Source organism: Eubalaena glacialis, chromosome 3 (assembly GCF_028564815.1).
Source record: "Eubalaena glacialis isolate mEubGla1 chromosome 3, mEubGla1.1.hap2.+ XY, whole genome shotgun sequence".
In the NCBI taxonomy this organism is placed as follows: domain Eukaryota; kingdom Metazoa; phylum Chordata; class Mammalia; order Artiodactyla; family Balaenidae; genus Eubalaena; species Eubalaena glacialis.
Genome location: NC_083718.1, coordinates 186,444,697 through 186,467,949, shown reverse-complemented (window position 1 = coordinate 186,467,949; position 23,253 = coordinate 186,444,697).

Genomic DNA, 23,253 nt, shown 5'->3' with positions numbered 1-23,253 from the left:
GGAATGGGAGGCAGAGTGGATCCAGAGAGGTAAGTAAGGGCCAGCCTCCAGGGGGCGCCCTGCTGTTTCTGTTTGGCTCCTCCAGCCCCGCCCCCTGTGGAATCCCACGATGGGAGGAGGTCAGATCGTCCAGCTCTCCGGATCAGGCAGAGAGGAAACTCAGGCGCCGGACGATTTCCCCGATGCACAGGAATCCGAGTCTGCAGCACCAGCCTATTCGAGGGCCGGGCAAGCAGGGGTCTCAGCGGGCACACATGGAGAAAAGGATTATTGATCTTTGAGTGGGAGTCCTGATTAAACGCCGGGGCTCGCAAGGCTGGGGTGAGAAGTGGATCAGACTGTGGAGTGTCAGGGTTCCCAGGCGGCCAGGCGACACCTCCTCCCTCCCGAACCGGCTGGGCGCTGGGCTCTCGAACACCTCTGAGTTCGAGAATGCACAGGCTGCCTCTCTCCCGGAGATGAGACCCCCCAGCCTGACAGATGAAATCTTTATTACGATGATTTTTATTAGGGGGCGTGTGTGCACGTGTGCGTGTGTGAGTGCGTGAACATCTGGGGCCGAGGCGGCGGCAGCTGAAATCCCCGCAAACAAGGCTCATGAATATTCCACGCCGGTGCCCGCCGCGCTTTGCAGTCATCGATTATTTATACGTGAAATAACGAAAGCTTCATAAATAATGAAAGTGCCTGCGTCCCAGCTGCATCTTCCGCTTCCCTCTGCCGGCCCAGGTGAGGAGAAGCCGGCTCTGCAGGAGATTGGCATCCCCGTGGAATTCCCAAACTCCCCTCTCACGTCAGAATCCAAGTCCTTCATAGGAAGGAGGCGTGTGTATACACGAGTGTACGTGTGTACTCGCACACCCAGGGAGAGGTCTGCACGCACAGGGCTGGACAGCTGGCGTTGTCTACACTGCAGACTCTACTGGGAAGCCTCCAACCGACAGAGAGGAAAGCCTTGCATTATATTAAACATAAGCTGGGAAAACATCAGACACATCCTGGTTCAATTCAGTTCCAACCTCATCTCTGGGGCTGTGGTACCGATGTCCCAGTGTCTGCTTCAGGAGGGGAAACCGTTTTATGAAGTGCTTCCCCATTTTACCCCTTTCGATACACGGCAGCTCTTTACAGAGACGGACAAATCCTCCCATAAACCTTGGCCCCTAGACTCTGTACTATGCAGGCTGCTTCCAAGTCTTTGGGGGTGGAGGTGTGGCAGGAACGCAGGTGTGCCCAGGCCGAGTAGAGGCCCCCGGGGCGGAAGTGAAGACCTACACCCAGTTCCTAACCACCCCCCAGACATTTGACAACACCTCTGACCACCAACCATCTTCCGTTTTCCGTGCTTCCTCACTGCCCTATCTCCAACCTTCCAGCCACCTTTTATAGCAGTTGTAATTAGTGTGCCACTTTGCAAAGATGCTTAGTGAGGGTAAGTAATTTGCCCAAAGTTGCAGAGCTGTGAGTAGGAGAGGCGGGGTCTGTCCAAAATTCCCCTCTTTCCATTGCTGCGCAATTAAGAAATTGTCTGTTGTCTGGCTGTTGGGCCCACCCTGGATGGACACCCACATCCTGATGGGGTGCATGTTTTCTCCTGGACCACTGAAAGGCGGAAGTGTGTGGACTCTATTGATTGGGACAGTGAATGCTTTGTTTTTAATAAACATTGAATGAAAAAAAGCTAAATATGACGAGTGTTCTCATCCCTGGTTGAACAGGATCACTAGGGGGAGCTTTCAAAAAATGTTCAAATCGAACTTTTGATAAAATTGTAGAATTTGACGTAATTGTAGATTCACAGGCAGTCGTAAGAAATAAGACAGAGAGATCCTGTGTTTTCTTCGCTCAGTTTCTCCCAAGTGTTAACATCTCTCAAAACTATAGTATAATATCATGCCAGGAAATTAACATTAATATAATCCACCAGTCTTATTCAGATTTCATCAGTTTTATATGCACTAGTTTGTGCGTGTGTGTTTATGCAATTTTATCACATGTGTAGGTTTGCATGTCTGAATCTAGTCAAGATACAGAAAGTTCCATCAGCACGAGATCCCTCGTGTCACCCTTTTATAACTACATCCATCCCAGCCTCATCACCTCCACACACCAGCCACATCTCTGACCCCTGGCAGCCGCTGATGTGTTCTCCCCCTCTATAATTTTGTCATTTTGAGAATATTATATAAACAGAATTGTACAGTATGTAATCTTTTGGGCGACTGGCTTTTTTCATTTCGCATAATTTCCTGAAAATTCATCCTAGTTGTTGCCTATATCACTAGTTCATTCCTTTTTCTCGCTGGGCAATATTCCATGGTATGGATGGACCACAGGTTTTTTTAACCATTCACCTGTTGAAGGATATCTGGGTGGTTTATAGTTTGGGGATATTACAGATAAAGCTGTTATTGGGGAGCTTTTGAAAAAACTCAGCCAAACAGACCTCTCTCTTGAAGGTTCTGACTCAAATGAGGGTGGGTCTAGGGTAGGGCCTAAGGTGTGAAACTGTGTGTGCCACTTCAGATTTCTCTGGGATTACTTCTTCTTCTCCTTCTTCTCCTTCTTCTTCTTCTTCTTTTAAACGGGATCTTATCTCCCCTACCAGGGATTGAACATGCACCCTCGGCAGTGAAAGCGCGGAGTCCTAACCACGGGACTGCCAGGGAATTCCCTAGGATTACTTCTATCTTCTTTTTATATGAATAGGGAATCTGGGTTTGGGGGGAATGTTCTGGTCTGGATTTCAGGAGATGTGTGTCCCACCACTCTCTCTCTTTGTACTATACCTTTTCTCCCATTATGGCCTCACTAAGGGACTCAGTTTCTCCATCTGCAAACTGGGAACTGTATTTCACTCCTGTAGCTTTCTAAGATAGAAAAAAGCGATTGTGGCTATGAGATTCTTGGGGTTCCTCTAGCACAGAGGCCTGGATTCACCCGAGGGAGGGTGATGAGCTTTCACCTCTTGGCTGCCTGTGAGCTGGAAAGGCTGAGAGCATCCGGGAGCAGCTGGCCACTGCCGCCCGTCCTCCTCTGCAGCCCACACAGTGGACACTGCTCAGATGTGAACTTGTCACGTGCAGCTCAGGCCCCAGCCTCTGTCCCTGTATCTTAGAGAAAAGACAACCTCAGGGTGGACTAATGAGGCCAAATCGTACAGCCCTCCCCCTCCCTCTACCCCTGCCCTCCTCCCCACATGATGGCCCCTTGCCTTAATTCTTTCACTCCCCTAGGCTCTCCCTCGGGAAGGGAAGTCGGACCCTCTCTCTGTTTCCAGATCAAGGCTGGAATTATTTAATGCCAAATCAGTAAGTGTCAGCAGCTTGCAGCTGAACTGCTAGGAGGAATGATTCATAACCCCATGCCAGGCACCAAGCATTTCCTCCCCATCTTCATGGCCCTCCCCTCGAGAGAAAGGAGATAAATTACTGTCGTTGCCTTTTATGGTACACATAATCGGGTGGCAACTTGGAGACTTGACTCACCTCAAAGTCATTTACACTAAATTATTCATTTGGCTGAGGAAGTCTTCAGTTGGAGGGGGAAATAGCCTCTCTCCTCTCTGGCTTTGGGATGCCCTCTCCATACTAGGCCTGGAAGATCCAGGTTCCCCTTGGCAACCTCTGGACCTCAGAGTCCTGGAGTGGAGTGAGGAGAGCAGAGGAGGGTGTCTGAGCTGCAGGAACCTGCTTACCTGCTTAATCTTCTCCTGGAGGATACGGCTGGGGTCTGGATGTATCCGTCTCAATCACTGCTCAGAGGGGACCACAGGTCCTTGTTCACATCCCTCCCATCTGCCTTTCCTCCTCCCCCCTTTCCCTCCCTCCCTCTTCTCTCCCTTCTTTATTTCCTTCCATAAACATTTATTAAGTCTCTACTAATATGTGCCCTATCAGTCAGGAAATGGAAGGGTATGGTGCAGTAACAAACATCCTCCCAATTTCAGTGGCATAAGATCACCAGGCATATTTCTCACGCAAGTTACTTGTCGTCACAGGCCATCCCTGGGTTCTGTTGTATGTGATCTTCAATTTGGGAAACAGGATGGTGGAACAGCCACCATCTTGAACATTACTGTCACACATACCTCCTCTTGAAGCTTCAGAAATGACATATGTCACTTCTCCTGTTTCATGGGCCAAAGCTAGTCACATGGCCACATTGAAACTTAAGTGGGTAGGAAAATGTCACCTTACCATGTGCCTTGATGACTATCTCACAGGTGTTGTATCAGGCCTGGAAGATAACAAAGAAAGGGGCGTGGTCTTTTCTCTGGGTGAACTCACTGCCTAGTGCAAGAGGTAGGGGGAAGAGGCAGATGCACAGTCGATGGTGATCCAGGGGGCTCAGTGCCAGGAAAGAGGTCTTCATGGAACTCGTGGGAGGCAGAGCGATGTGGGATCTGGCATCAAGGGGTGACCCCTTGGGGCTCTTTGACTGTGGGCAAGGGAATCCATTTCTCTGAGCCTCAGTTTCTTCCTCCTTCCTTTGGGGGTGATGATGGTGACACAGTAACACCTGACACACGGGGTAGTTGTGAGAGATGCGTGAGGTGATGTCTGTAGAAGCCTTTGCTATGAATTCATTTACACTTTTTAAATAGTAACAATGCTGAGTTGTTTGTCACGGGTACATTCAGTTCCTGAGCATGGCCACCACCCTCTGTGCCTCTGGATCAAGGCTCAGGCTCAGACCTGGTGGTCTTGGTCTGCTGGGAGCTCTCCAAGGAGCTGCCCTCAGCTCTATGGAGACATCAATTACCCCGGAAAATGCCACTGTGGGCTGGGGGTGTGGGCTGCCTCCTGGCAAGTGGGGCTTCAGGCTGGAAAGACGTGCCCCAAGGCCCAGGGGCAGCTCTCTCTAAGCCCCAGGCCCTGGGGCATTCATTCATTTATTTAACACATATTTACTGAGTGTGGCATCTGCAAGCATTGTGCTGGGGCTGAGGAGAGAGCAAATGACAAGACAGACAGGCTCCCTGTCCTCAGGGTGCTGGCAGGGGAAGAGGTCATTTTTGTGGTGGACACCCTTGGTTGACCAGATGCCCCTGGGATCCCCGTGACCACGTCTGTGTTCGCAGCCCTCAGCTTCTGCGTGCTTTGCTTCTAACGCCCCTGCGACTCTCTGCAGAAGCCTACCCCTGGGCCACCTGAGCTGGCATGCCTACGTGTGCAGAGAACCAGCAGTTTCCCCAGAGACGGCCCTTAGCCAAAGACTGATGAGAGTTGGAGAATGAAAGTCCCACTCCCTTGCCTGGAGTTAGGACGACACCTGAGATGTAATTTCTGCTCCAGAGCTCCCCGTAGAGCTTCTCTGTCCTGCTTTCCTGCTCCCTTATCAGTTTCTTCTAGGAGCACTTCCTTACATCACCAGCACACAGATCTTCATCTCAAGGCTGGCTTCTGGGGGCGCTCACTTAAGACATCTACCTGAAACCCTTCCTTTCTCAGTGGGGCCGAACTTCAGTTTTGTTCCGGGGTCCTTTCCTCCCTCCATGTGAGTCAGCATGAATACTGGTTAGTCTGACTGGTTGTGCTCACCTTTTCCCCCTTGCTCTGGGGTGGGTTAACAGGGAGAAGGTGACCCAGATGTGGCCAAAGACACATGATGGGATATCCATTGAGGGCTTCTAGAAATGGTTTTCTTAAAATGAGACACAGAACAGAATCCACTTCCCTTACTGGCCACACTGCATGTGAGGCTGGAGCCCTGATGGCCACATGGAGGAAGCTAAACTGACACCCTGAGGGTGGCCCAGCTCATAGGTGAAAGGCACCAGGGTCCTGGATGCCGGTGAAGCTCAGAATTCACCAATGGAGCCAGCCTACCTCAGAATGTGCCGTTCTGAGAAAAGATTAAATCCCCTATTTGGTGGAGCCATTTTGCGTCGGGGCTGCTGTTATTTGCAACCAAAAACATCTCAATGGCTATGATTTTAGATGGTGTCAAGCTACCGTGCAAGGGGGACCCCTTACAGGTCTCTATCCCGTAGGTGGGTCCCATCTGGGTTCTCCATCATGCACCAGGTTTGGGGTAAATTACACAACATCTCATGGCATGGTTAAAGAATAAGCTTTATTGGAGAAAGAGAAAACTAACAGGGCAGGGCCAAGAAGGAAAAAAGTGAAAGGGTGGGGTCAGATGCTAGTGGGGAGGACTCTAGGTGGGCTAGGAATGTAGCCTCATCTAATTTTCCCTCCATCACTTCTCCTGAGCCATCATTTTTCCCCCCTTATAGACTGTATAAATCTCATTATCTTCTTTGCTGTGGCCATCAGGAAGCTCAGAGGTGAATTTGTGGCACACCTCACTTATTGTTAGGACCTTGCATGATTGTGTTCTCCCCTTAGCCAGGCATTATCTTATTTTCCCTTTACTCCATGTTCCTCATCCATTTGTTTTTATTCTGTTAGGCTCTGTATATTTCTGTAAATCCTGTGAGTTATTCTTTAGAGTGAAGCAGGATGTGTCTCAATCAGCCCATCCATCCCCTGAAGCTGCATTGGAACCTCCCTGAGGACAGTGGCTGTTAAGTGTCTCTTGAGAGCCTCCCCAGGCATCTGGCAGAATGGCGAGGAGCCCACAAGCCCTTTTCCTCTGCAGCTTCGAGGAGGTATTTATTGGCTGCTTTCCAGCCACATTTCAGCTGTCAGTCCCAACATTCCTCAACCTTATTCTCCTTTTCTAGGCCCAGGGGATGGTCCACCCCAGTCTCCCAAATGCCAGGCCTTGGCAAGGGAGTGGAAAATCCTTTGAAATTCCCAATAAATAAATAAAAATAACTTTGAGGGCTTGTCACCATGGATACCAAAGGCTTGGTTAGTCGTCATGGCGACCCTTGGGTAGGCTCTCTGCCTGAAATGATCAGCATCACTGAAAAAGAAGACCAAGAGAGGGAGAGATAGGACCACGTGCTCAAGTGAGAGCTGGGCACCAGCAAATTTCTAGAGGCAGGTCGAGAACAAGGGCAGTGTGTGTGTGTGTGTGTGTGTGTGTGTGTGTGTCAGGGGGTCAGGGGGCCAGTAGGGAGAAGCAAAGTGGAGAGCACACTGTCTTCCGGAACTTTCTTCTCCAGCAAGCTGCCACTCTGAAAGTCACATTATTCTAAGAGGCTCCTGATCCTTTCGCCTCTTGTGCCCCATGCCCCTAGGGTTTGAGAGGGGAACCAGGCCTCCAGCCTTGGCAATGCTGCCAGGGAGTCTCCATGACAACGCCAGCCCCAACCTGTGGGAGCGGAGCCCTTGGCTGGTACCTCCAGGGAGTTGCCTGGGTAACCAGGCTCCCTTGCCTCACTTCCCCACCAACCAAAGCTCCTCAGCCCTTCCCCCCAGTTCATGATGGGAGGGTGAGTGGACAGGGTCACCATGGAGACCTGGCTTTGCTCCCTCTGCCCCTTTCCGGAGCACCTGTCTCAAGATGGCTATTGGGAGGGGTCTCTGGGTGGGATCCTCGACCAGCTAGGGATGAGGGGTCTACTGGGTAAGGAGAGAAATAATTGAGACTCTTCTGGCCAAAGAAGAAGGTGGAACTATGGCGACTGATTCTTGATTCTTCTAGAAGTGTCACTCATGGCATTTGCCTGGGGTACGAGTCAGGAGACTGGCTGGCGACCTCCTTGCCCCCTGTCCCGCTGTCCCCCTGTCGCTCACCGAGCCCTGGGCTGAGGAGCTGTGGCTCGTTCAGCAGCCAAGAACATTCAGGTGGTTAACGGGAGTTTATTTCCCAGATGAGGAGACAATTACATGATTAGTTGTTATTTTATCTTGCTAATGAAAATGCATAAAAAACAAAATGGCCAATTAGCAAGGCCATTCATTCCCCAGGTCTTGGCTGTTTCGTTTTGGAGATTGGAGAGTGCCAATCCATTCTCTGGGCACGAGGCTGGCCCTACAGTCAACTGCCTGAGGTCCCTTCTCCTTATCCCCACCCTCTGCACCCTACCATCCTTGCCTTTGGTTCCTGTTGCGTCTCATCTGCATCCAGGTGACCCCTGCAGGCCCTGCCCCTCTTCCACAGCTGACAAGATACACCTGGTTTCTCTCTTCCTTTTCTAACCATCTCCTTCTTTCCCTTCCAGTAGAATTCCTCATTTTCTCCGCTTCTCCCCCAGCCAGACTTCCTCACCTCCCCACCCTCATTTCAACATTAGTGTGAATCCCTCCTCTTCCAAGAAGCCCACCTTGATAGAATTGGGTTAGGCCAGTAAAGAATTTTCATTTGCTTCCCATTCAACCAAGCTTGCCAGGAAGCCACCTCCTCAGTGTTTGTTGTCCAGAAAAACTGGAAGAATCCACCTATCCCCCCAAATCATCAGAAATGTGGAATTTGGGCTCCAGTGGTGGTGGCTTTGGGGTTTGCCTTGACCCTGGATCTCTTTCAGATTCTGATAGCACCTAGGCCATTGTGAGCACTCAAGTGGGTGAGTGGAGCTATCAGTCCTCTTTCCACAGTGGGTGAGAATGTTCTCCTGCTCCTTGCAGAAAAGTGAGATTGATACGTTCCATATTTATAGCCTGCTGAATTAAAGGGGGACAGGTGGAGAGCAGAGAAAAGGCAGTCAGGCAGGGGTGCTGAAAGGGACCCCAACTGTTCCTGGCAAGCTTGGTGAGCAGGATTCAATGCAGCATTTTGACCGGTTCCCTGCAAACACAGGGAAGCTTCATCCCCGGGGAAATGAGGGAGTGCCCCCATTCCCCAGCAAAAGAAAAGAAAATATAACATGCGCTTAACCTGCATCATTGCAGAAGACTAGGGCAATGGGGGACAAAGTTGAGGAGCCACTGTGGGGGAGGGGAGTGACCAACAAAGGGACTTTGTGGATAGGGGTCCCCATGGGCATAAGCTGGAGAACTCAGAAACCCCAAATCCCCGGGAACCTGGAAGCCACAATGGACCCAGCCCGACCCTTAAGTGTGCAAACTGCAAGGTGGGTACTATCATCCCCATTTTATGGATGAATAAACCAAGGCTCAGAGAAAAAACAGTATATCCATGAGGAGGCTGTAAGCCAGAGTGGTTAAGAGTATAGAATCCGGAGTCACTCACTCTGCTTAGCTTGGTACTTTCTGGCTGTGGGACATCACGTGAACACAGAGCCTCAACCTCAGTCTTCTTATCATAAATGGGCTTATGATTACTCAACTCATATGGTTGCTGTAAGAATTAAATGAGAAAAATGCATGTCTAAAGGACTTAGCACAGGACTCTGCACAAAATTAAAAAATGGTAGCTACTATCACAGAGTGTCTCCTGGGCAGATCTCTCTCCGTCCATCCATCCATCCATCAATCAATGAATCCATCAAACTTTGATTGCCAGACACCTAGTACACAAGTGATTAAGGAATAGTTCCTGCAACAAGGGGCTTTGCAAGCTAGTGAGGGTGACAGACACCCAGACACATAATCAAATATGGCAGGACTGTGAGAGAGGTTAGAACAGAGCCTGTGACAAGGGATGGTGTGGTCCAAGAAGGGACCGGCCAGTTTTACTTACAGAGGAGGGTCAGGGGCTAGAGAGCTGAACCCCAAAATGAGGGTTACCACAGGGGAAAGGGGGGAGGGATAAATTAGGAGTTTGGGATTGACATATACACACTACTATATATAAAAACAGATAACAAACAAGGACCTACTGTATAGAGTAGGAAACTATACTTGATATTTTGTAATAACCTATAAGGGAAAAGAATCTGAAAAAGAATATATCGATATATATATTAAACTGAATCACTTTGCTTGTTAGTGTGAAACTAACACAACACTGTAAATCAACTCTACTTCAGTTAAAAAAATAAATAAAACATATACACTCTGAAAAAAAATGTGAGGGTTGGGAGGTTCCTCTGAGCTGGGAAGGCTTTCCTTCTGGAAAGTGTGTGGCCAAGACCGCCTCAGCTCCTTGGCCTTCCTACTCCACCCGTTCCAAGGAAACCCTTGGGTAACAAGGGTTATTATGCGAGCTGCTCATTTCCCCTTTCGTGGTCACAGGGCAGCGGGGCCTCACCTGGCGGCAGCGGGAGTGCTGCAAGCACCAGGTCCTCCCGATGTCTTCTCAGCTCAAGATTGATGAGGAGAAGGAGGGGGCCCCCAAAGACTGCCCTCTTCTCTCCACCTCCTACACGATGTCCTGGCTTCGTAATGCTTTGAAGGCTTTGGTCCATTGCCATGAGCAGTCTCAGTTACCTACAAGTCCAGGGACTGGAGTTTATGAACCCCAAGCTAGAACACATGGTCTGGTGCGTGATTTGGCGATAGGACAGATCGGGAGTGCCATGAAAGTGGTAAACATGCAGGTGGAGGGTTGTACCCGTGTGGCCAAAGGGACTGAATGACATGGGCCCCCAGCAACAACAACTCCCCCCCCACACATACATACACACACTCCCCACTCCCTACTTAGCTCCTGATACCTGGAATTTCACCATCAGAGACTCTTTCCTTTGTCTATGATTTATTCATACATTCAAGCCCCGGTGTGTACACGAATGCTTTCAACACACACCTACTGAGCAACTCTGAAGTACCAAACCCTGGGCCAGGCACAGAGGATCAGAAATGAATGAAACCCAGTTCCTGCTCAGCATTGCAAAACTCATTCTTGGCTGGAGGAAGAAGACTCACAAACAGGCAAACAAAACACAGCAAGACCTGAATGAGGCCTGTGCTGGAACATTGTCGAGGACCACCAAGCATTGTTGAAGGCCAACTTTGAGGAGGGGGAGGGCAGGGAAGGCTTCCTGGAGGAGGTGGCTCCTCAGCTGGATGTTGAAGCTTGAGTAGGAGCCTGCCTAGCAAAGGGGATGGGGTGACGGGGGTGGGGTTTTTTTAGCCAAAGGTGAGGCCTGGGTAAAAGTGCAATAAGGTGTCCCTGGCACATGGTTTTCTCAGCTGCCACTCCAGGGTGTGAGTATCATGGAAACTCTCCTGAGAGCACGTGGGAATGGAGGGGGGAGGCTGTTGGTGGTGGATTGGAAGCCCTGAGCCCTGTGTCACATAAAGGAGGTGGGGGCAGCTTCCCTGGGCTTCAGCAAAGAGGGGACAAGGCCAGGAAGAGGGAAGGAAAGGAAACGCCATCACCAGGCACCTACTTCTATTTGACCCTTTATACTTGTTATGACAAAACGTGTCTATTTTATCTCTGTCCCTTATTTGGGGGTATTTATCCTCAGTTCCCTGCAGCTGGCTGGTTGAGCAGTGTCTGGGCCTTCTATTCCTTTTATTTTTATTAAAACAGCTAATTTAGGCTCTGCACATAGGAAGTGCTTAAGAAATGGGACCTTGGTAGTCAAATGAGGTTCTACTCAGGTTTCTAGAAAGTGTACCTTTGGCAGTCACGCTTCACAAAAATGTCCTCAGGGCACCCCGGGTGGCAGGCATTCCTGTGGGAAATCTGGGGTTCTGGGTCTTAAGCATGGGAGCTTGGCTAAGTCCACAAACCTCTCTGACCAAAGTTTCCTCATCTGTGAAACAGGGGTGGGGCGTTTGGTGACTCCGGAGGGTCTCTGAAGTAAGACCTTCTGTAGCAGCCCAACTCCATCCCGGCGTGATGTCAGCTTATCTGCCTGCCCTGTCCTGTTTTTCCTCCTTGGCCACCCACGATATCCTGGGAAATTGTTACTTCAGGGCAACCACTGGATCAGTAATAGGTTCTTTTAATAAGTTCATCAAGCTGCAGGAAGGTTACTCTGTCTGCGCTGTGTGTCCAGCCACCGCCCTCAGTCTCTGTATCTTGTAGGTATTCCAGAAACAATTTGCATCAATCAGCCCACTGTGGCCACTCAGCACATCTTGGGGAAGGAGTTCAGGCTTTCACTCTCTGGTAGGTACAGGGGGAGGGAATAGAGGGGAGGGAGAGGAGCAAGAGCATGCATAAGTAAACAAGTGTATTCGTCAGCACAGTACAGGTTATGCTGTGTAACAAATCAACCCCCAAACCTTAGGCTTAACATAACAAAGGTTTACTTCTCACATTATATATCCAGTGTGGTTTAAAGGGGATGGGGGAATGCTCTGCTCAGCACAGTCACTCAAGGACCCAGGTTGATGGAGGTGCCATCATCTTGGGGTGCAACATCTGGAAATGAGGTCTCCATGGTTGCCACTGCAGGAGGTAAGAGAAGTGAAGGTCACACACTGGCTCTTAAATGTTTCAGCCTGGAAGGGAATCATGTTACTTTCTTTTATAGCCTTTTGGCCAGAACAAGTTGCACGGCCCTTCTTGACCACATGGGGGTAAATGTGGAGAAGGTGGATTTTTAGTGGGTTCTACAAACATCTCTGCCGCAGTGACTGAGTGAGTGAAGGAAGGAGGGAAAGAATATCCGAGTGAAGAAGAGAATGAGGTGAGGAGTGAATGAACAAAAGAGCGAGTAGAGGGTGTGCGTGAGCGCTTGTTTCCCAGCCTGGGGGCCCTCTCAGTCCAGGCCAGAGCCCCAAGGTCCCTGCACAGAGCCATCCCTCCCCTGGGGGCTGTGCCAGCCACAGTCTACCTGCCATTTCTGGGATTACATTTCAGAAACTCATTTTGAGAGAGACAAGCTGGGCCCAGGGGGGCTGTATCTCTGTGTCCTTGTCCTTGGAAGGTGGAGAAAGGAGAAGGGGAGGAGGAGAAGGAGGGGCCGCGGGGTGGGGGAGGATGGGCTAGACATGGAAAGCAATTAGCCGAGAATAGGAAATTACTTTCTCTCTGTGTGTTTGGCGTTGGCAGCTGAGCTGCCACCATTCCCCAGGGCTTCAGCCGGGCTGTGCTGAGGGCCAGGCTGTGTGGCCTTGGGTAGGTAATCACTCTGGGTGGGGGCTTAGGGTTCAGGGGACTGAGGGCTGTCCCCTGGCCTCTCCCTGGAAGCCCCTTAATGTGGCCTTGGCTGCCCTGTGCCATAGGATCTTTCCGCATGTTATTATACTTAGTTGTGTCAAGAGCAGGGATGATGGCCCATTTCATCTCTGCATCCCCATGGTGCTGGCGAGTACCTGTATATCTTAGTTGGGGTTGGCCCCCGCCGGAAGCAGAGCCTGGGACAAGGTCTCGGGTACCGGTGTTTTTGTTTTTTTTTTTTAATTTTTGGCCACGCCAAGCAACTTGCAGGATCTTAGTTCCCTGACCAGGGATTGAACCCGGGCCCATGGCCATGAAAGCACGGAGTCCTAACCACTGGACCACCAGGGAATTCCCGGGTGCAGGTGGTTTAATTGGGATGCAGGGGTAAGTGGTGAGGAGAGTCAGGGAGGGAGAGAAAGCCACACACGGTGCCACGTGGAGGTTCCTGCTGTGGGCAACAGGTGCTGATTCCACGGGACTTCAGAGGAGAGCAGAACGTCTCCCAGAATGCTCACCTGAGGGACAGGAGGTCCCAGAGTTCATCCAGTGGCTCCTTCCCCATCAGCCGAGGCTTGCCCTGGGGGTGCCAACTCCCCTGACTTCCGAGCAGCATTTGCCTGAGAAGGTCTTTGATCTGCAGTGCATCAGGGCGGAAGGCTGCCAGCCCGAGGCGTCTGAGTCCTCATGGAACTGTCCTCTGCAGCTGCAGCTACCATCAGAGGTGGGTTCTGGGGATGCAGCGCTGGGTAGCAAAGCCATACAGGGTGCTGTGCCCTGCTTACCAAGTGGTACTGAGCGGAGCACAGCCTTGGACGATTGGGATCCAGGACTCCCTGGATTGATGCCAGTCTCACTGACACCTTTCTCCCCTCTCCACTCTCCTCCCACAGGCTGCGAGCTCCTGAGAACAGGGATCCTGACTTTACATTTCTGAGTTTCCAGTGTCCTGCCCAGAGTCCAACATGGGCCTCAAGAAATATATGTTGTGGAGAAAACCGAATCCTTGGAGGGGGCAGGGGTCAGGACATGTGCAGTGACTTGACCCTAGAATGGTTTCCTTCCTGCTCACCTACATGGACAAGTCCAGGGATGCCCGGAAAGCGCCCTGAGGATGTAGGCGCTGGATCCCTTCCTGGATCCCTTCTCTGGCTCTGGGATAAAGGTCTCTTGAAGGGCTAATACTCAGTTTATCTTGACCCACAGGAAAAAAGCAACCCAAGCTGGCCTTGGGGTTGTAAGGGCGCAGGCACCACTGGAAGGGTAGAGGGGTTGTCTGCAATTTGTGTTTTCTGTCCTGCTTCTCCCCTTATTCTGACAATGCCCCTTCCTTTGGGAGAATCGCTCTCTCCTCACTCTTTCCTCACTCCATGTGCTTCTGAAGGGACTACCAATCACATTATCCTGTGACCATGTGACCCAGCCACAGCCACAGTGATTGGCTCAGGAATGGGCACATGACTCAAGCTGGGCCAATCAGAATCCTTTCCTGGGACACATGAACACTTGGAGAAAGAGAAGCCTCTCCTTTCAGCCCAGACTTTGGACTGGAAGGGTGATTCCTGAGGTCCAATGGCCGTGTCTTCCCAGGTGAGGTAGCCACCCAGAGAGAGGGTAAAAGGGGAACGAGCTCCTGGGGCAGCCCCAGCTGTCTGGTGGCTTGTCACTTCTGGATGGACCTAGGCGGGGCCTTGTCCTCCTGTGGGGAGACCCCACTGGGGCAGCCTCCTCTGGCCTTTTCATTATGCCATCATGATTGGCTGCCTGTTCTAATTTAGGCAGCCGGGCTGTCATAAACAAAGCCTGACTGCTTTGCAGGTACAAAGGTTAGATTTGCATGAAGAGGCCTGTGTACATCCCACTGCTTTTCTGTTATCGTTCCTCGCCTCTGATATCACAAGTTGGGGCCTGGTTGAAACACAGGCTATCCAGCTCCTGGATTCCTCTCCTCCGCTGGGCCTGAGCCTGACCCTCACCCTGCTCTCCAGATGTCACAGCAGGACCCTCCTCTGGTGTTATAGCACCTCCCCCCTTTAGACCAGCGCTATCCAGTAGCAACATAATATGAGCCATGTGGGCAATTTCAAATTTTCTAGCAGCCACATTAAAAAAAAAAAAAGAAATGGATTAAATTAATTCAAATGTATTTTATTTAATCCGGTATATCTAAAATATTATTATTTCCACATGTAATTGATGCAAAAAATTATTAATGAGATATTTTATATTCTGTTTTCCTCCTAAGTCTTTACTCTCACAGGACATGTCCATTCGGACCAGCCACATTTCAAGGGCTCAGTAACCATATGTAGCTGGTGGTCACCATGCTGGGGCACTGCAGCTCTTAGTCCCCACCCGGTGCAGGGAAGCAGCCTACCACCTGCAAAGGTTTGGGTGATTTTGGTCTTTTCATTTCAGCACAGTTTCTCATTTGCACTAAAATGCTATTATGTGTTCTCTACTTTGGATCTGTGATCAGATCTTGGCAATTAGCCCACCGGTCTGAAGAAATGAAGGCCAGGTCCCAAAGCCAGAAATTGCTCACCTCTCTGGTAGGCAGAAGGGAGTCATGGGGGGGTGTTGTTTGTTTTTAGCTTTTTTGGGAGGATCATTTTAGATTTACAGAAACGTTACAAAGATGATACAGAGAGTTCTGTACATCCTTCACCCAGTTTCCTCTAATGTTAGTCTTACATAATTACAGTACATTTATTAAAGTTAACAAATTAACCTTGGTATAGTCTGTTAACTAATCTCTGGACTTTGTTCAGATTTCATCTGTTTTTCCACTAATGTCCTTTTTCTGTTCCAAGATCAAATCCTTGATTTTTAATAAATAAATTCATCTATCAATCATCAGGCTATCTATTTATAGATTTATTGAGGTATAATTTACATACAATGAATTGCACACATATAAAGTACACTCCTTGACAAGTCTGACATGTGTACACTGTGAAACCATCACACGGTAGGTGTTTCAGCTGAACCATAAAGTAACAAATAGCCAAACTTATTTAGAGTTTACGAAGTACCAAACATTATCCTATGCACTCTACATGAATAAACATATTTAACCCTTGTAACAGTTTGTGGGAGATCAGATTACTACTGCCATTTCTTTATTCCCTGATAAAGATGTATGCCCCTACACCCTTTGCCATGTGATGTGACAAGACCTCCCTCGAGAATAAGGGGAATATATTTCCCACCTGTGTGGACTGAATTGTGTCTGTCCAAATTTAGACGTTGAAGCAGTAACCCCCAATGTGACTGTACTTGGAGATAGGGCCTTTAAGGAGGTAATTAAGGTTAAATGAGGTCGTAAGGGTGGAGCCCTAATCCAACAGAACTGGTGTCCTTATAAGAAGAGGAAGAGACACCAGGGGCACACAGAGGAAAGGCCATGTGAGGACACAGTGAGAAAGTGGTCATCTGCAAGCCAGGAAGAGAAGTTTCACCAGAAACCAACCCTGCCAGCAACTTGATCTTGAATTTCCAGGCTCCAGACGTGAGAAAATAAATTTCTGTCATTTAAGTCATCCAGTTTGTGCTGTTTTGTTATGGCAGCCCAAGCAGACTAATACACAACCCTACTGATAGTGGGCTTGGCTGTGTGACTGGCCTTGGCCAATGATATGTTAGCAGTGTGCCTCTTTAGTGTAGTTTTAGTGTGCTTGGTGGATTTGGCTTGTCCTCTTATGCTCCTGTGATTCCCTATGCAAGAGACAGATTCAGAAAACTGCTGGTCCATGGAGAATGAGGAAACACACAGAGCCAACCTGAACCCAACCCATGACCTGGAGCCAAGACCTGCTGGTCATGACCAAGCCCAGCAGAACCTCAGCTGACTCAAAAAAACCCGTGAGAAAGAAAATGAATGTAGACATTGTAAGCCACTGAGATTTTGAGATTGTTTGTTACGCAGCCAAAACTGACTACTAACCAATGTTTTGAGATACTATTGTTATCCCACATTTTATCAGTGAGGGAAGTGAAACACAGAGAGATTAATTACTCGCTCAAGGTCACACAGCTAGTTTGTGGCCGATCCAGGATATAAACTCAGACAGCCTAGCTCCAGTGTCCATGCTCATAACCACTACATATACTGGTCCTTATAAGATCAGAGTTCTCCACCATTCTTTGATTGGGTGATTTAATCAATTCATTCTTTGACTTGTTAATTCATCAAACATTTACACAGAGTAGCTTTCCCCATTAGTTTCTCTCATAATATCCCTATCTTCTCCTTAGCAGTTAGTAATATTTGTCATTTATAAGTGTTTGTTTCTACATCTGTTTCTATGCTGGTTGTTCTAAAGTCTCTCTTGCTAGACTTTAAGCTCTATGAGGACAGGGACTGTATCTTTTTTGTTCCCACTGTATACCAATCAATAACAGTCAATAAATGCTTGTTAAATAAAAATGAGTTAACTGTTAAGTGCCAGACCTGGCTATGTTTTGGGAACACAGAAATAAGGCATATTACCCACCCTCAGGGAGTTCTTAGTCGAGTGAAGGAGATAGACACCAAGATTGCAATGCAAGTAGCTAAAGTGTGAGTGAGGTATAGACGGCAGTGGCACAAAGAGGATCACTTATTCTGCTGTCAGGGGGATGCATCAGAGGTTTCACAGAGGAGATAAGTAATTGGGGCTTGAAGGATGAGTGGGGAAATTCTCTGATTCACGAGAGAAGGCAATCCCTAGCAGAGAGAACGACCAAGGAAAAGGCATGGAGGTTTAGATGCATGGTGGGTGCTGGACCTTGCAAGTCATGTAGGTTGGCTGGAACACAAGGTGTACAGGGGAACTACTGGGAGGTCAGCTCGAGGAGGGGGCAGTGGTCTGATCCCCGAATGCCAAGCTAAGGAGCTTGGCCTCTACCTGCAGGCCATGGGGAGTAGTCAGTTGCCCAATCCTGAAAGTGTCTGAGCTGACACTACAGGCACTTTTCTTAGATTGTGTAGAGTTTTTATGCATCAGAAGAGGCCAAAGGCTGTGAAAATTAATGAGGGGAAACCTCACTAAAATGGAGTTGGGATGCCAGAGTGGGAGCTCTCACACACGTACCAATCAACGTCAATACAGATCCCAACAGGAAGAGGTGTATCTTGCATCTCTGGCAGGAAGGAAGTCAAAAGGAGGAAGAAAGATTTTTCTCCATGCTTGGCAACAACTTAGCCAAAGAAAAGACACTATACTTCAAACTCCCAGTTTCCTCCAACGTGCTTTTTGTTTATAACAGTACCTCCCAACTTTACCTTCTCCTCTATAAAAGAGTTCTCTCTCCTTTGCTTAACAGGACTTGCAAGTGGTTCACCATAGTTGCATGTCCTGAGTTGCAATTCTTTGCTGCTCCCAAATAAACCCACTCTGCTGGTAAAAGAACTGGCAGTTCTGTTGTTTTAGGTTAATGTTACACAGAGGTTCCATTGAGATGTAGAGAAGACCCCCGACAACTCTGAGGCTGGTGAGCAAACAGGTCATTGTACCCACAGAGCCCACAGAGCTCACTGCTTTCTAGCCAACTCTGGAGTTTGAGGGTAAGTTTTCCTCCTGGATCCAAGCTCCACTCTTTTTGCATTTTGAAGCTCTCCAGGCTTTATTTGGGATCTGTTTAAAGGCTTTGTCCTTTTTTGTTCTGTCTGTGAGTGGTCAGTTGGCACTTTGGCCTCAGTCTTGAAATCAGACTGTTCCTACTGGAACTCTTCTGGTATTTGACCTGTGGGCTGTTTAAGAATGGTTCTTTTGCTCTAAAGAAAAACCTCTTAAAACTGGGATCCAGTTGTCTAAGTGCTTTGAGGGCACTCTCCTTTCAGGGACCTGGGCGATTTTATGTTTAAAAAACATGGTCCTCTCTCTTGCACATTTCTAACTAAATGGACTGACTAACCAAAAGCAATTTAGAAAATCGATGAGGAACTATTGAACTCCCCAAAGTTACCTTTCTCAAAACGGTAATAGAGAGCTGTGGCTCTGAAATCACCAAAACAGAATTGGACGCCTATTTTGATTGGTATTTGGAGGCCTCCAAACATCATCAGGAGTCTAAAATGGCCTCTCTGAAAAACACAATAATTAAATTAACTGAGGCAAACAAATTATTAAAAAAAGACAAAATGGGGGCTTCCCTGGTGGCTCGGTGGTTAAGAACCCGCCTGCCAATGCAGGGGACACGGGTTTGAGCCCTGGTCCGGGAAGATCCCACATGCCGCAGAGCAACTAAGCCCGTGAGCCACAACTACTGAGCCTGCTCTCTAGAGCCCGCGAGCCACAACTACTGAGCCCGTGCACCACAACTACTGAAGCCCGCGCGCTTAGAGCCGGTGCTCTGCAACAAGAGAAGCCACGGCAATGAGAAGCCCGCGCACCGCAGTGAAGAGTAGCCCCCACTCGCCACAACTAGAGAACGCCCGCGCGCAGCAATGCAGACCCAAAGCAGCCAAAAATAAATAAATAAAATAAATAAATAAATTTAAAAAAAAAAGAAAGACAAAATGGCTTCATTCGTCTCTCCTCTTCTTGGTCTCAGGCTCCACCCCCAGTGCCATCTTCCTCCTCTGGACCTATTAGAACCTGACCCTTTAAAGTTACATCTTCTGAGGATCCGAATAAACCCCAGATTACCCATGTTCCCTGGACGAATTGTGAGCCGTAGTTAAAGCATTTCTTAAAGTAACTGAGGACCCCCATAGGTTTGCTGAAGATTTTAACATAGTTGTTCAAACCTACCAGCCTAGTTTCTCAGATTTGTATCAGTTAGTCCACGTGCTTGTTGGTGAGAGTCAAGCAAACACTGGATGAAACTAGCCCATGGGAACATTCTGGAGGGGATTTAGAAGAGCAATCCCCTAACTTTTGGCAAGAGGCTAGAATGCTCACTGAAAACCTCCACCGAGGAATTCAGTAGCCTTTCCTAAGCCTGTTGATCAGAACAAAGGTCAGCCTTGCATACAAAAATCTGATGAACCTGTTCATGGCTATTCTAATCGACTTCAGGTTATTATTATTATTTTTTAATTTTATTTATTTATTTATTTTTGGCTGTGTTGGGTCTTCGTTTCTGTGCGAGGGCTTTCTCCAGTTGTGGCAAGCGGGGGCCACTCTTCATCGCAGTGCGCGGGCGTCTCACTATCGCGGCCTCTCTTGTTGCGGAGCACAGGCTCCAGACGCGCAGGCTCAGTAATTGTGGCTCACGGGCCCAGTCGCTCCGCGGCATGTGGGATCCTCCCAGACCAGGGCTCGAACCCGTGTCCCCCGCATTAGCAGGCAGACTCTCAACCACTGCGCCACCAGGGAAGCCCCGAGTTCGGGTTATTTTTAAAGAAAACTCTGGTCTTCCTTCGGATGTTGAGTCCACTAGGGTAACTGTCACCTCCATGTTTGTTAACAGGCAGAACTGGGATCTTTCTTGTTTTGTTAAAAGGACCAGGATGGAATGGAAAACTATATCCACTTCAGATTTAGTTAATTTGGCTCATTTGCAACCTAGATGAGTCACCAAAAATAAAGACCACTAAAATTCTTAATCTTCCACTCCGGCAAATGAAGGTCCCCAAACAAAACCAAAAACCTAATTTCTGCTATTGCAAAAAGCCAGGGCATCAGAAAAAAGACTGTTACAAATTTAAGCATTCCAGGAGTTTTCAGCCCTCTCAGCCTTTCCAGTGTCCTCCTAATGCCCAATGAGGGGGCCCTGAGGAACTACAGGGGCTCTTCCCAGTGCTCCCTGTTAATCAGCTCGAAGAAACAACTCTCCAGATTGGGAAGGAATCTCTCTGTGTCCTTATGACAGCGGAGCCGCACTCTCGGAGCTCAGCCCCGCTGCAGAGCGCTGATACAGTTCCGAGAGTGGGGACCTCTGATGATCCTCAGCAGGCTCCTGTCTCTGAACCTTCTCCCTTTTGTTTAGGCCCTTTGAGAGACACACACTTTCTCTCCTTAGCTCCTCTCCCTCCATTCACTTATTAGGCCTAGACTTCTTGGAAGAGTATTATGCCAGAATTTCTTTCTCCCAAAAGGGGGAAATAATTCTAGAATTTGACAGTAGCCATCAAAATAGCCAACCAGGTAAATTAAAAGACCCTTCGACATCTTTTATTTGTTCTGTTTCCGGCACTGCTGGGGCTGATTCTCGAAACACTGATCATTTGTCCCTATTGAATCAGCTACCACCCTCCTTATAGGCAAAAATCTCCAACTGATATTGGCGAAATTCACAGGGCACCTTCCATCAAGATTCAGATAGATCCCTCCAAACCTCTCCCCAGAATTAATCAATTCCCTGTAAGTAAAGAAGTCCTTCAAGGTATAAACCCCTAAAAGAAGATTTCAAGGCTCAGGGCCCCATTATCCCTTGCACTAGTCCCTGTAATACACTTATTATACCTGTGAGAAAACCCAAGGGCTGAGGATGGAGGTCTATCCAGGACCTCTGGGCAATAAACATTGTTATCTCTCAACTCTCAGTTGTTCCTAACCACTGCATGCTACTGACGTCTGTTCCCACTGGAAGCAAATTTTTCACTGGGACTGACCTACGCAGTATATTTTTCAGTATTCCAGTTGATAAGGCTAGCCAATATCTTTTTGCCTTCACCTGGGACAGACAGCAGTATACCTGGATAGTAATGCCCCAGAGTTTCACAGAAAGTCCTTTTCACAAATCTTGAAAGCTGATTTGGATGATGTAATGTTTTCTGCAGGTTCTACTTTGTTACATTATATAGATGATTTGCGCCTATGCTCTCCTTCTCAAACCTCCTCACAGGAAGACAGCATCCATCTGCTAAAAATTTGGCCTTAAAGGGACATAAAGTCTCCAAAGAAAAATTTCAGTTTTCTCAAATTCAGGTTCAGTATTTAGGGCACCTGATCTCAGAACAGGGACTACATTTGGATCCAGATAGGCTTCATGTCATCCTGAACTTCCCAAAATCAAAAACTAAGCGCCAATTATGAGGTTGTCTCAGGCTATCTGGCAACTGTTGGAATTGGATTCCAAATTTCACTCTTATGGTCACCCTTATATGGTTCATTAAAACCCAGCAAATCTGACCCCATTAATTGGGGAGATCAAGATGACACAGATTTTGAAGCCTTAAAGAAAAACTTAATGAGACCACTTGCCTTTGGACATCCTAATTATCAGCTTCCATTTTTCCTCTTTGTATGTGAGAAGGCAGAGAATGTCCTCAGAGCACCCACCCAAAAACATGGGGACCATCAACGACCCGTAGGGTATTGTAGCCAGCAGCTGGACCCTGTGGCACAGGGATATCCCCCTTGTCTCAGAGCCATTCCTGCCACTGCCCTTCTGGTTAAGGCCACCTAGTAGATAATCATGGGATCCTCTTTAACCATCTTTGTACCCCATGGTGTGGAAGCCCTCCTAAATTCTCATCCACTCAACCCTTTTCAGTCAGTTGCCTCACCTCTTATGAAATCCTTTTGCTAACTGCTCCTCACATAGCTCTTTCACATTGTACTAACCTCAACCCTGCTACTCTTCTCCCCTCCTTCACTGACGAAACCCCTCACCACTGCCTGACACTGATAAAATGATAGCATCCATGAACCAATACTGATGGGGAAATATTAATAAGACCACAAAGAGTGCCTACCTTTTTGTCCCACCTGTCCAAAATATAATCCAGAGAAACCTGTTTGCACTCCTCCCAGACACTCTGAATTGGTTAATGAGCCATTTGAAGTTTGGCAGATGGATTTCATATAGCGGCCCGCATCTCATTGATATAAATATGTTTTAGTCATGGTCTGTATATTTTCTCACTGGACGGAAGCCTTCCCTTGCAGACAGACCATTCCTTCTTCTGTAGCTACAATTTTGTTAGAAAAGATTATCCTTACCTAGGGAAACCCTCTCGAACTTTATACTGATCAAAGAACTCATTTTACTGGTCAGGTGCTTCAACAAGTCTGTGCTGTTCGGTTGGTTTTACAAAATTTTTACTGCGCTTACTATCTTCAATCTTCGGGGTTAGTTGAACTTACTAATGGCACTATTAAGACACGATTGGCAAAATTTGTAGAGATCTTCCAAATACCCTGGCCCAAAGTATTGCCATTGGTCCTTCTCAATATCAAACCCACGCCCTTTGGAACTCATAAACTCTCACCTTTTGAGATAGCCACAGGTCACCCAATGCTCCTGGCCCCTGCCTCTTTTGATCTGCAGCTGATAAAAGAAGGTAAAACTCAATATTGTAAAGGCTTAATTGCTTCAATTCAAAATAACCATGCTCTGATAGAGCAATCTTTTTACTGTGTGCTCTCAGGAGAGGAGGACCTTAAGCATCACACTTTTCAATCTGGAGATTTTATCTCCTGGAAAAGACACCTCCAGAAGGACTCTCTTTAACCTCACTGGAAAGGCCCCTATCAGGTACTGCTAACCTACCCTTGTGCC